Below are 13,675 nucleotides of genomic sequence, written 5' to 3'. Positions count from 1 at the left end.
GAGACAGGGTTTCTCTGTATAGCCCTGGCTGTCCTGGAACTCACTTTGTAGACTAGGCTGGCCTCGAACTCAGAAATCCGCCTGCCTCTGCCTCCCGAGCGCTGGAATTAAAGGCGTGCTCTACCACGCCTGGCTCACATGTTTTTCTTAAGTAGGCAGGGAGCCCACCTGGTGAGGCTTAGGTTTGCCTCAGAAACTCAAGTTATTCAGGGCGCTGCAGATCCAGTCATCTTCCCATAGCCTATGGCCTGGGGTACCTAAGAAAAAGAAATGAGGGACATTTGCTAAAAATGAAAGTCCAAAGAGTAAACTTCATGTGTTGCACCATGGCTGATTGGCTGAGAAAATAGAAAACAGCTCTCTTCTAGCTGAGGCCTGTCCCTATTAATTGCTGGCTGCCTGCTTCAGATATAAACACCACACAATAATTACTTCATTTGAAAATAAAGATTAGATAGCATAGCCCAAAACAGCCACATGGCAGTAGTAGTTCAAGAATTTTATAGGGTTATTTTCCAACTTTGGCTACTGTAGTGACAATTCTAGAATTTTGCTTTCTTAAAAAAAATGAAATGTAAATAAAATAACCAATAAAATTTAAAAATAGGGCTGGTGAGATGGCTCAGTGGGTAAGAGCACCCGACTGCTCTTCCAAAGGTCCGGAGTTCAAATCCCAGCAATCACATGGTGGCTCACAACCATCCATAACAAGATCTGACGCCCTCTTCTGGAGTGTCTGAAGACAGCTACAGTGTACTTACATATAATAAATAAATAAATCTTTAAAAAAAAAATTTAAAAATAACATTTGAAACGTAAATAAATAAAATAACCAATAAAATAAAATAACAGAAATATTATAAGAATGTGCTTTTGTTTTGTTTTTTTGTTTTGTTTTTTTTTTGGTTTTTCGAGACAGGGTTTCTCTGTGTAGCCCTGGTTATCCTGGAACTCACTCTGTAGACCAGGCTGGCCTCGAACTCAGAAATCTGCCTGCCTCTGCCTCCCAAGTGCTGCGCCACCATGCCTGGCCGTGCTTTTGTTTTAATCCCAGGTGTGGGATGTGGGGCTGCTTCAGACTGACCAAAGCAGCTATGATTTGCCTGGTCCTTCACTGGGGGTCTGGTTTTGTCAGCTCCAGATAGTTTCTGCAGTTGTGTGAAGCTTGGAATTCTGGGAACTTTCCTTTCCTTTCCTTTCCTTTCCTTTCCTTTCCTTTCCTTTCCTTTCCTTTCCTTTCCTTTCCTTTCCTTTCCTTTCCTTCTTTTTTTTTTTTTTTTTAAAGATTCACTTATTTTATTTATATGAGTACACTGTAGCTATTAGACACACCAGAAGAGGGTCTTGGATCCCATTACAGATAGTTGTGAGCCACCATGTGGTTGCTGGGAATTGAACTCAGGACCTCTGGAAGAGTAGTCAGTGCTCTTAACCGCTGAGCCATCTCTCCAGCCCCCCTAGGAACTTTTCAGAAAGTAAGTAAATGCTAGAGCCTCAATAGGCAGAGTTGGTGGTTGTTGGTCATTCAGGGGGGTTGGCTGTGGTAATTGTCATGTTCAAAGAAGAAACAAAAGGAAAAGGAAATTAGATTCATGGATCTCTATCTCTCCCCCCTCCCTCTATTCTTCTTTCTCTTCCATTTAGTGATAGGGGGTGAGTCAGAGGGGGTGGGGTGATAAAAGGTAGGAAAAAGAAGAACCCACAAGCAACCAAGACCAGCTACAGACTTCTGTAGTCATGGTGACATTAGGTGCCAGTAACTATTAAGTTGATGGGACCTTATACAATAAAGGTCAAAGTCTAAAACTCTGGATGGAAGAAAACAAATCCAGGAAAGTTACAGGAAGCTGTACAACAGACATAAGAGCTTAGGAGACCACACCTTTGACTTGTTCTTTTCTTCTTGGGGGCAGCGGCGGTGGTGGTGGTGGTGGTGGTGCGAGACAGGGTTTCTCTGTGTAGCCCTGGCTGTCCTGGAACTCACTCTTTAGACCAGGCTGGCCTCAAACTCAGAAATCCACCTGCCACTGTCTCCCAAGTGCTGTGATTAAAGACGTGCGCCACCACTGCCCCTGTGAGTTGTTATTTTCTTTTCCTAAACAGGATCTCACTATGTAGCCCAGGCTGGCCTGGAATTCAAAATCCTCTAGCCTTAGCCTCACAAGTGCTGGAACTAAAGCAAGTGCTAAAACACCAGGTCTGAGTTCTACCTCTGCTTCATACAAATCACTAGCCCTGAAAAGTAACTTAGCCTTTTCATTTTATCTACAGCACATACAGCAGTGATTCTACCTACTCCTGAAACTGCAGGATTAAATGAGATGTTATAAATAGCCAACTCTCCCAGCACTTGGGAGGCAGAGGCAGGCAGATTTCTGAGTTCGAGGCCAGCCTGGTCTACAAAGTGAGTTCCAGGACAGCCAGAGATACACAGAGAAACCCCGTCTTGAAAAACCAAAAATAAAATAAAAATAAAATAAAACACACACACACACACACACACACACACACACAAATAGCCACCTCATAAACCCCAAAATACTGTATAAGCATCAGCAATTAAGGATGGCCTTTCTTGTGGATGTGTGTATGGTGCACACATGTAAGTGTGCAGGTGGGTCTCCTGGGTGTGCAATGTGGAAGCCAAAGCAGGACACTAGGAGTTTTTCTCTATCTATTTCTGCCTTTTTGCCTCTAGGTGATATTTCTCATTGAACCAGAAGCTTCCTGTTTTGGCTAGGCTGGCCAACCTTTGAGATCCATGGATTCTTCTGTCCCCACTCTCATACCCTCAATGCTGGGGTTATGAGCACATGCAGCCATGCCTGACTGTTTTATATGAATGCTGGAGATTTGAACTCGCATCCTCATGATTGCAGAGCAAACAGTCTTACCCACTGAGCACCCCCTCCAATCCTTACTATTGAAAAGTTTTCCTTTTAATGCTTTGCAAGAAAAGCAAATTAAGAGAGCAAACTGTTTAGCGTTAACAGTCACACCTCTGACATGAGCCTCCCTTGAGCTTCCCAAGTATTAGATTTCAAAGACATCTAAGAAAGAATTTTCAAGGTTTGAGTAATTTGTTTCACATAAAGAAACATCTGGGTCAGTAGGCAGAACCTATAGACTGAATGCTACTGAGCATGATAATGAGTTGCCATGGACGGTTACAGTAGGGAAGTGCAGTCACTGGTCACTAAACATGGCTACCGCATTGGAGAATAAAGAGTGTCTACATTTACTCAAAATACATGGACACAGCAAATTTACCCTGGCAAGCTGCTGAGACCACAAATGTGGTCAACAATATAGAGGATCCTATGGAGGATGCTACACACCCACCACCCAGGTTTCAGGATTGAGATCAAGGGTATGTAACCACTTTCTCCTCTTTCCAAAGTCCTTGGTAGTCTCAAGAGATCCTTCCCGTTAAAGCTGAAGTAGATTCAGAATCTCTGAAAGCCTGTTTCTTTCAATGAGATTTTTGCAGACAGGGCACTTACAGTTCAAACTATTTAATTTTAGAGGGCATTGGAGGGAAGCAACCTCACCAAAGGAGGAAATGTCTTTCTTTCTCTGTCATAGTGCTGTATGGACTGATTGTTAAGAGTATGCTTCGGGGCTGGAGAGATGGCTCAGTGGTTAAGAGCACTGACTGCTCTTCTGAAGGTCCTGAGTTCAAATCCCAGCAACCACATGGTGGCTCACAACCATCCATAATGAGATCTGGCACCCTGTTCTGGAGTGTCTGAAGTCAGCTACAGTGTACTTACATATAATAAATAAATAAATCTTAAAAAAAGAGAAAGGTTTCCACATTGCATTAAAAAAAAAAAAAAAAAAAAAAAGAGTATGCTTCGTAGTTGGGAGGTGGTGGTGCACGCCTTTGATCCCAGCACTTGGGAGACAGAGGCAGGTAGATCTCTGAGTTCAAGGACAGCCTGGTCTACACAGAGAAACCTGGTCTCAAGAAACAAAGACAAAACGAACAAACAAAAACAGTATGATTCCTCTGGTCTGCGAAATTTTCACAACAACCTATTATTGTTTAGTCAGTTTACTAAACTATATCCTCTTACCTCAGGTAATTCCAGGCAAACTTATTCTGGTTCAAATATATTAAACCAAAATATCAATTTTCTGATTAGTTGTTATTAAAATTATGATTTGGAGTATGAAGAGTTAAGCCACATGGTGCATTTTTTTCAAAAGCTGGGCATGGTGAGTGGTGTGTCTTTATTCTCAACAGAGGCAAGATGATCTCTGAGTTTGATGCCAGCCTGGTCTCCACAGTGAGTTTCAGGTTAGTCAGGGCTACACAAAAAGCAAACAGTGTTAAGTGTAGGTTTGGTGGCATGCACCCTTAATCCCAGCTCTCCAAAGGCAGAAGTAGGTGGATCTGAGAGTTGCAAGCCAGCCTTGTCTACACAGTAAGACCCTATCTCAAGAAAAAAAAAATGTGTTAAAATATAAACAGGAAGAGACTAACGGCCTGCTTCAGATTCTTAGACACTTCCATGCTTAGTGACATTATTCTGTTCTTTTACCTGTTTCTTCTGTCCCTTTCTACTAAAACATAACCTTTAACATTGGCCTTTGTGGAGTAAATAATTTGCCTTTAGAGCTGTGCCAGATTTGGTTTTGTTTAGCAGGGAAGGGTAAACAATAGTTGTGAAGATACTCTGAAAATAAAATTAAAATGTCTTAGGAAACAACTCAATAAATGAGAAGTCAGCTGAGTACACCTTCCATTTCTTCTTAAACCACACTGAAAGCTAATGGACTTACCTCTGCTCCAAGACTGTATTCCTACTCTAGGAAACAGTATTTCCTCATCGCACTACCCTACCTAGTATCAGGTCCAAAAGAAACTGGTGACAAATTGCGGTGGTGTCTATGAGCATACCAAAGAGCATGCTGCATCCTGGCTCACCCCCCACCCCAGCTCTTCTCACAAGGTCGCCTACCCTAAGCTTCTCAAGTTCACCTGTCCCCTGGTGTAAAACATTTTGATGTAAAACTGCAGGAAGTAGGAATTTTTATTTTTTAGTTATACCAACTGGGTCTACTGCTTAAAGCAGTAAACTAGAAGTTTACAAAAGAAAGAGAAGCAAAGTTGTAGTTTCAGAAGGGCAAATGGCAGAAGACTGGCCTCATCAAGATAAAGCATCTTTCACAAAGTTGAGCTATAAGCCCTGTGTCTCTGAGATACATAACTCAAGGCCTTAGAGGCAGAAGGAAGGGACATGAAAGTGTGGAAGAAAGCTCCCAGAACACACAACTTTGTTCTTGTCATGGAATAGTGGAACACTGAGGAAATTAAGTTAATAGTAAAAATGAAGTTGGGCGTGATGGCTTGCTCCTGTAATTCTAGCACTGAGGAAGTTGAGGTAGGAGGATGGCTGCAAATTCAAGGGCAGCCTGGACTACACAGCAAAATCCTGACTTAAAAAAAAAAAAAAGTTGCCGGGGCAGTGGTGGCGCACACCTTTAATCCCACCACTTGGGAGGCAGAGGCAGGCAGATTTCTGAGCTCGAGGCCAGCCTGGTCTACAAAGTGAGTCCCAGGACAGCCAGGGATACACAGAGAAACCCTGTCTCGAAAAAGAATGAAAAGAAAAGAAAAAAGAAAATGAAAAAAAAACAACAACAACAAAATCCAAAAAAACTCCTTGTTTCTTCCAAGGGAAGAAAACTTCACTCAGGAAATTTGAAATATTTTACTAGCTCTAATTCAATTTTTGGTGAGATATTGGGGATATAAAATTGTAGTCACTAAGTTTATGAAGACGGGCAATTAATTTAGTGAGACTCGGTCTTAAAAACAAAGGCTCAAGCCGGGCATGGTGGCGCATGCCTTTAATCCCAGCACTCGGGAGGCAGAGGCAGGTGGATTTCTGAGTTCGAGGCCAGCCTGGTCTACAAATTGAGTCCCAGGACAGCCAGGGATACACAGAGAAACCCTGTCTCAAAAACAAAACAAAACAAACAAACAAACAAAAAACAAAGGCTCAGTTGTAGACTTCCTGCTCAGCATTCATGAGACCCGCAGTTCTATCTCTACTACTACACACATTAAACTGACAGGTCTACCCTGAGATCATCTGATTTGGGCAGAATTACACAGCAAGGCTAAGACTAGGCCAGCAGCTGCGTGTAGTGGCACACACCTTTAATCTCAGGATTTCTTATTTTGTTTATAGGTACAAATATACCACAGCAAATCCAGGGGGTCAGAAGTCAGTTCTGCCAAGCGGGACCCCTAGGTGGAACTCAGTGACAGGCTTGGCAGCAGGTACCTTTACCCACTGAACCATGTCACTGGTTTTAGGAATTTTAATATCTGGCTGCTAAGAAGAAAAGGACTGTAAGAGACAAGAACAGAAGCTGAGAGGCAGTTAGAACGGTGCTGCTACTCTGGGAGAAAGTTGCTATCTTGGACCTGGAGCTTTTGTAGTGATAACTGGACTTGAGATACATTACATTAATGGAAAAGAAGGATACAGGAATCAAGGATGGCTTCTGGACATTGGGTAAGCAATAGTGCTGACTCTTTACTGCCAATTCTGGAGAAAGAGCTGTGGTGGATAGAACCCATAGCTCTGTTTCTGTGAAGTCTGACAGGACTTAACACTAAATGGTTACAGTGAGGAAGCAGCGTCCTACTCTGCAAGGGATGGAAACCAGGATGGAAATACAAAATTGAGTCAGCAGTGTGTCAGTGGCGCTGGAAGTTGTTAGAACGTATGACATCATCTAGGGAGGAAGTGCAAAGAAGGAACAAAGACCTTCCTTATGAGGTTGCTTATGGATTATAGCCTATCCAAATCAAAAAGCATTGAAAGGCATCATAGAATCCTCTGGCCTTTATGCAAACACATGCATGTACATCTGTACTCATCTGTACACATCCTCACGTTAACGTGTATATAAATAATACACACACATACACAAACATGCACACTAGATGGTTGGTGGATTTTGTTTGATTGCTTTGCTGTTTTGACACAGGTTCTCAAGTAGCCCAGGCAAGCCTTTAACTGTACCTAAAGATAATCTTAAGGGCTAGCGAGATGGCTCAGCAGGTAAGAGCACTGACTGTTCTTCCAAGGGTCCTGATTTCGAATCCCAGCAACCACAGGGTGGCTCACAACCACCCATAATATCTGACGCCCTCTTCTGGTGTGTCTGAAGTCAGCTACAGTGTACTCATGTATACTAATAAATAAATCTTAAAAAAAAAAAAAAAAGATAATCTTAAATTCCTGATTCTCTAGCCTGTACCTTTCAACTTCTAGGAAACAGCTGCCTAGTTTATTGGTTGTGATATGTGGTGGTTTCAATGAGAATGGTCTCTATAGGCTCATGTTTGAATGTTTGGTCCCCAGTTGGCAAACTGTTTGAAAAGGATAAGAAGGATTAGGAGGTGTGAATTTATTGAAGTAGGTGTGGGCTTGGAGTAAGTGTGTTGCTAGGGATGGGCTTTGAAGTGTCAGGCCCTGTGTGTCTCTCAGCCTGTTGCCTGTGGATCAGGATGTAGCTCTCAGTTCTGTCTTCAGCATCATGCCTGCTTGCCACCATGATAATGGACTAAGCCTCTGAAACTGTACGCCAGCTCCAATTAAATGCTTTCTTTTACAAGCGTTGCCTTAGTCATGGTGTCTCTTCACAGCAACAGAACAGTAATGAAGACAACTTGAAACAAAAGAAGATGAACAGGACCACATTATGTAGACTCCTGTTGTTCCAGACAGAAGCTATCAGTAGGATGGATGGTCTTTAGTGATAAAAGTAGAACTGCAATGTAGAGCAACCTGAAAGATGCCAACTCATGATCCAGTGACTTGACCAGGTGAAGGACAGGGACAGTCAAAGATGACTCCTGTGGCTATGCACCATGGCTCACACCTGAAATCCTAACCCTCGGGAGGATGAAGGAGGAGAAGTGTTATGAGTGTGAAGACTGCTTGGGCTCAAGAGTCAAACCCTGTTTTTAAAAAAGGAAAGAAAGCAGACAGATAGCTCAGAGATGAAAGTGTTTGTCATGCAAGCGTGAGGACCAAAGTTAGGATCCCTCAGCATCCATGTAAATGTCTGGTGACCTGGAAGGCAGAGACAGGGATCTCCACAGCAAGCTGGCTAGCAAGACTAGTTGTACTGACAAGCTCTAGGTTTGATTGAGAGGCATCACCTCAATTGATGAGGTGGAAGAGTAATGGAGGCCAAATTCTAACATCAACTTCAGGCCTTATACACATGTGAATACACATACACACACCACATACACATGAAAACGAAAAAAGAAAAAGAAATGTTTAAAAAAAAAAAAAAAGCAAACAGAGAGATACCCAGCTACCTGAACACCTAACTGAAGATATATACATGCCCTTCCTTGGGAAAAGAGGGAGTCTTAGGAAAGTAATTTCTTCGAATATTTTTCTTTAAATATAATTGGTTTTGCTATTATTATTATTTTGTGTATATCGGTGTTTTGCTTCTATGTATGTCTGTACACCACACTGAGCCTGGTGCCCACAGAGGCCAGAAGAGGACGTCAGATCCCCTGGAACTGAAGTTACTGATAGCTATGGACCCCCCATATGAGTGCTGGGAATCAAACCTGGTTCCTCTAAGAGAGTAGCCTGTGCTCTTAATCTCTGAGCCATCTCTCCAGCCCCAGAAAATATGTCAGTAGTCCATACTTATGATCATACCACTCAGGGGGATGTGGAGGCAGGAATCCTAAGTTCAAGGTCATCCTTAGCTATGTGCTGAGTTTCAGGCCAGCCTGGGTTACATGAAACCCTGATTCCATGAGTATCCAGAGCAAAAACAAACAAACAAAACAAACAAAAAATAAAGAAATGAACAAAACCACCAAGCAACAAAGAATGCAAAGCAAAACAAAACACAAGAAAAAACCAAAACATGTGACAGGAAACATTTCGATGGAAAAATCTTTTGTGTGTGTGTGTGTGTCTGTGTGTGTACTATTAAACCTGGGTTAGGGAGTAGTTATAAGCCAGAATGAACACTTCTTTTGACTATCTGGAAGTTTCTGTACAGAAGGACTGGAGGGCGGCGTCTGAGAAAGCTGGATAGGTATCAAGGGCAAACATGGCACCACCCTGGGCATGAGAGGGTTGAAGAGCACTCCTCAGGAGCCCAGGAGACATAGCTCTCATCAGCTCTGAGCTGGTTACCATCTGGCGGCTGGCTGAGCCTCGGTGGCCGGCCGGTGCTCACGGCGGCCATTCCCGGCCACTGCCACCCCAGCTCTCCACTCTTCAAGCTTCCATCTGCGCCAGGGCCCAGCCTGCCCTTCAAGGCCTTGTAGCCAACGGCCATGTTGGACAGTCCCCGAGAAAGGCCTCAGGGACGAGGGGTCCCTCCAGAGGCTGAGGTGGGGCCCAGCCCAGAAACTTCCCTCCAAGGCGGAAACCACTCAAAGTCCGGGGACACCGGCAGCGGGGCGGCGGTTACCTCAGCCTCGAAGCGCTCGGGCGCTGACGGCCACACCTGTCGCTCGCACGCTGACTAGGGTTCCTCCAGCACCTCAGAAAAGTGGCCACGCTTGACTTCCTGCTCAGAGAGGACGCCGAAGTCAAAAGACTGCGGGCCAGGGACTCAGGTTCTCGTCGGTCTCCCCTGAGCTCGGCCTTTAGATTGATCTGCACAAGCGAAGCCTTGGAACTTCCCGCCAAATCCTCCACGCACGCGCAGATTCGAGGCAGGGCGGGGTTTCACAGACCTGAAGCCTGCGCAAGAACACCTAACTTCTGAGCGTCACGCGCAGCCCCGTGACCGATCCTTTGGCTACTGTGTTTGTTTCTTTAAAAAAACCTTCTCTCATGGCGGGGCGTGGTGGCGCACGCCTTTAATCCCAGCACTTGGGAGGCAGAGGCAGGCGGATTTCTGAGTTCGAGGCCAGCCTGGTCTACAGAGTGAGTTCCAGGACAGCCAGGGCTACACAGAGAAACCCTGTCTCAGAAAAAAACAAAAAAACAAAAAAACAAAAAAAAACAAAAAAACAAAACAAAACCAAACCAAAACCAACTTTGTGTGTGTGTGTGTGTGTGTGTGTGTGTGTTATTAAAAGCAGCGTTTTGCTTCCTTCCACCATGTAGGTTCTGGGAGTTGAACTGAGGCCATCAGAATTATGCTCTGAATTCGAGGCCAGCCTGGTCTATAAAGTGAGTTCCAGGATAGCCAAGGCTACACAGAGAAACCCTGTCTCGAGGGGNAAAAAAAAAAAAAAAAGAATTATGCTGCCAGCTCCTTTACCCACGTAGCCAGGTCGCAGTCTGCCTTTCTGAGTTCTGACAGGCCCGCACTCAAAGGTATGATGGGCCGGATGCCCAGGAGCGTGTTACACTGAGATTTACGCATGCATTGCTTTCTTCCCACCTGCGCACCTGCGCACCTGTCAGGTACAAGCTACTTTGAGGTCTCTCCTGTGTGCCAGACACTATTCATACACAGCACTGTGGTGTATGCTCTCCTTTCATCCTCATTGCCAGACCCTAGGGCAGATCCTTCGTAGTCTGACTTTAATCCAACCAGGAAATGAAAGGACTTATGAAGTCAGGATGCTTGATCAGTCACGGGTCTGTGTGGTATTCTGCTTCCTGTTGGTCGGGTTTTATGTTCTGAATCATTAGGGAATTTGGCATCCTTGTGTACACAGCCGCGTGTGCTGGATTGGTGATGATGGCCGAGTCTGTGGGAGATGGACCGGTGGCTCTCCATTGTCCAAGCTCTGCATTTCTCTGCTTAACCTGCTGTGCCCTCTGTAAGGACTGCCCCTCCCCACCCCCACCCTTTCCACATGCCTCCTCTTCCTACTCAGAGCCATTAAGCACCTACTGGCTTAGGAAACTGAAGCTCAGGGGTGGGCTTATTTTATCTAGAGAGGACCTCGTGGGCTGGGATGTAGCTCATTGGTTGGGTGCTTGCCTACCGTGCACAAGGCTCCAGCAGCGCATATATGAGCGTGTGCTGGAGCTCCCTGTAACCCTGCATTCGGGAGTAGAGGACCAGAAGGTCATCCTGGAGTACACAGGAGTTTGGGACACATGAGACCCTGCCTCTAAAAACAGAAGGCTGCTCATGGAGGCCCACCACTAATCCAAGTCGAGGGAGGCAGAGACAGGTAGATCTGCGTTCAAGGCCAGCCTACTATCCTATCTCCTTTAAGCCTAAACATAAACCTAACCATACCCTGATCCTTTGTTCACAGGAACTCCCAGGACAAGTCCTGTCCTTGGAAAGGGGTGGACTTGTAGGGAGGAGAGGCAGAATGGTAGATCAGAGATTCCGTTGTCCTAATACCTAATACCCTGAAGACTCGGGATTCTCTTGAGGCAGGGAGGGTCAGAATAGCTCATGTCTCCTTTAAGAACCCCTGCTGCCTATATAACTCCTGTGTCCCTAGAGCTGAGGGAGGAGCCTCTTAATAGCTTCACTTCCTACCACATCTAGGGCTCCTCCCCAGTCTCTCCCATCTCCCTCTGGGACTCCCAGGGCCAATTACTTGCCAGGCAACAACTCTCTGCTCAGGAAAGCCGGCAGGCAGGACTAGGGCCTGGCAGGGCCACCGGGAGCAAAGCTGCCTGGCTCAGAAACGCAGCCCTGGGTATGGGGCAGGTCTCCAAGGGTAGAGATGGTTACATAGTCACTTCCTCCCTCTCTGTGTTGCATTATCTGGGTCACTGTGAGTGGGTGAATCCTGCTGGCCACCCAGGTGTGAGATGTATGACAGAGAAGGGATGGGATACCAGAGGAACGCTTAAAGCAGCCTCCTGCAGCTCTGAGGTTCTATCCAGTCCTTGCTGCCTTTGTGTACAGTTAAGGAGTAGAGGGAGTTCCTGCAAGTGGTGTCTGCATAGGAGAGAAGGGAAAAAAAATCCCAGGAAGAATGAAATTCCTAAAAAGATGAGCAGCTGGCCAGGAAGTCCACTGTCCCCCTCCCCCTCCCACACCTGAACACACACATCCGAAGGTCCTTCAGACAGGCGCTCCTTGCAGAGGCTCAGACATGCCCATGGAGCATAGGACCCAGGAGTGAGAATCAGAGGTCAGGTCATGAGTGAGCTTCTAAGTAGTTGGGGTCCTTACCATGTTCTTCCATGTCAGACAAACACAAGCCTGTGACAGACAGGAAGAAAAAGGGACAGCCATTGGGTCTGTGAGATCCAGGTCAAGCTGTCTTAGGAAGAGTTCAGCATTCACTGGTTTAGAAAGATGAGGGATTTGTATACAGACCCCTTTGCAAGGGAATGAGAATCTGCACATAGACCAGACAGACACATTCCCTAGGGAATCCTGGCTGCTGAATGGGAACAATCCCCAAAGGTGCTGACACGCCTCATCCTAAGGAAGCTCTGAATCTTTCCTGCTGTGAGTCACCTCAGTGGGACCGGAATCTCCGGTTTCTCTGTCAAGGGTTCCAGAAGGCACCCTCGGATCTGTCCATGGTTCTGACTGCCGATGACGCCCACGTGGCCACGAGACCCCAGGGTTTCTCTCCCCAAGCCCCTTCTCACCCTCCCCCACTTTTTCTTCTCCTTTCCTGCCTGCCTTTCGTTTAAGGTGCACATGCTAGGCAAGTATTCAGTCCTTGTTTGTTTTGAGACAAGACTTTGTTCTGTAGCTCAGGCTGCTTGCCTCCGCCTCCCAAGTTCTAGAGTACTAGAGTCACTGTGCTCAAATCCCTCCCGCCTTCCTTGCTTCCTTTTTTCCTTTCCTTTTTTCTTCTTAAAGTATGTGTGTGTGTGTGTGTGTGTGTGTGTTACTTAGTCCTTTTAAAACACAATCTCAGGGCTGGAGAAACTTAGTGGTTAAGAGTACTAACTACTCTTCCAGAGGTCATGAGTTCAAATCCCAGCAACCACATGGTGGCTCACAACCATCTGTAATGGGATCTGATGCCCTCTTCTGGTGTCTCTGAAGACAGCTACAGTGTACTTAGATATAAATAAATCTTTAAAACACACACACACACACACACACACACACACAATTTCACATAGCCCAAGCTGGTCTCAAATTCCTGGCTACCCTACTTCACCTCCCCTCACCTCCTATATGGGTATTTACTATTCCTCCCAAATTTTGGAGGAGTGGGGTGTAGACAGGGTGTTACTATATAGACTAGGCTAACCTAGAACTGCCTACTGCCTCTGCTTCCCAAGTGCCAGCATTACAGGCATGAGCCACCAAGCCTGGCTTCATTCTTCCTTAAGAGGTGCTGGAGAGATGACTCGCAGTTAAGAACATGTGCTCCTCCTATGGAGGAGTTGGGTCTGGTTCCCAGCATGGTGGCTCACAATCCCTTGTAGCTCCAGTTTCAACACCCTCTTCTGTCCTCCAAGGGCACTGCATGCAAATATACACACACAACTGTTTAGAAAGGATTAGCATTTAAACTTGGCATAGTGACTGACATGTGTAATTCCTACTTTTGGGAAACTGGAGAGGGCTGTTGAGAGGAGGGAGTGCAGTTCCCAGAAGTTCAAGTCCAGCCTAGGCTACATAAGGAGACCCTTTCTCTTATATATACCCATCCACCCACACACAGACACACAGACACACAGACACACACACACAGACACACACAGACACACACACACCACACAGACACACACCACACACACAGACACAGACACACACACAC

The sequence above is a fragment of the Mus pahari genome, chromosome 1 (assembly GCF_900095145.1).
Source record: "Mus pahari chromosome 1, PAHARI_EIJ_v1.1, whole genome shotgun sequence".
NCBI lineage: Eukaryota > Metazoa > Chordata > Mammalia > Rodentia > Muridae > Mus > Mus pahari.
Note: the sequence above shows the minus strand (reverse complement) of the source record.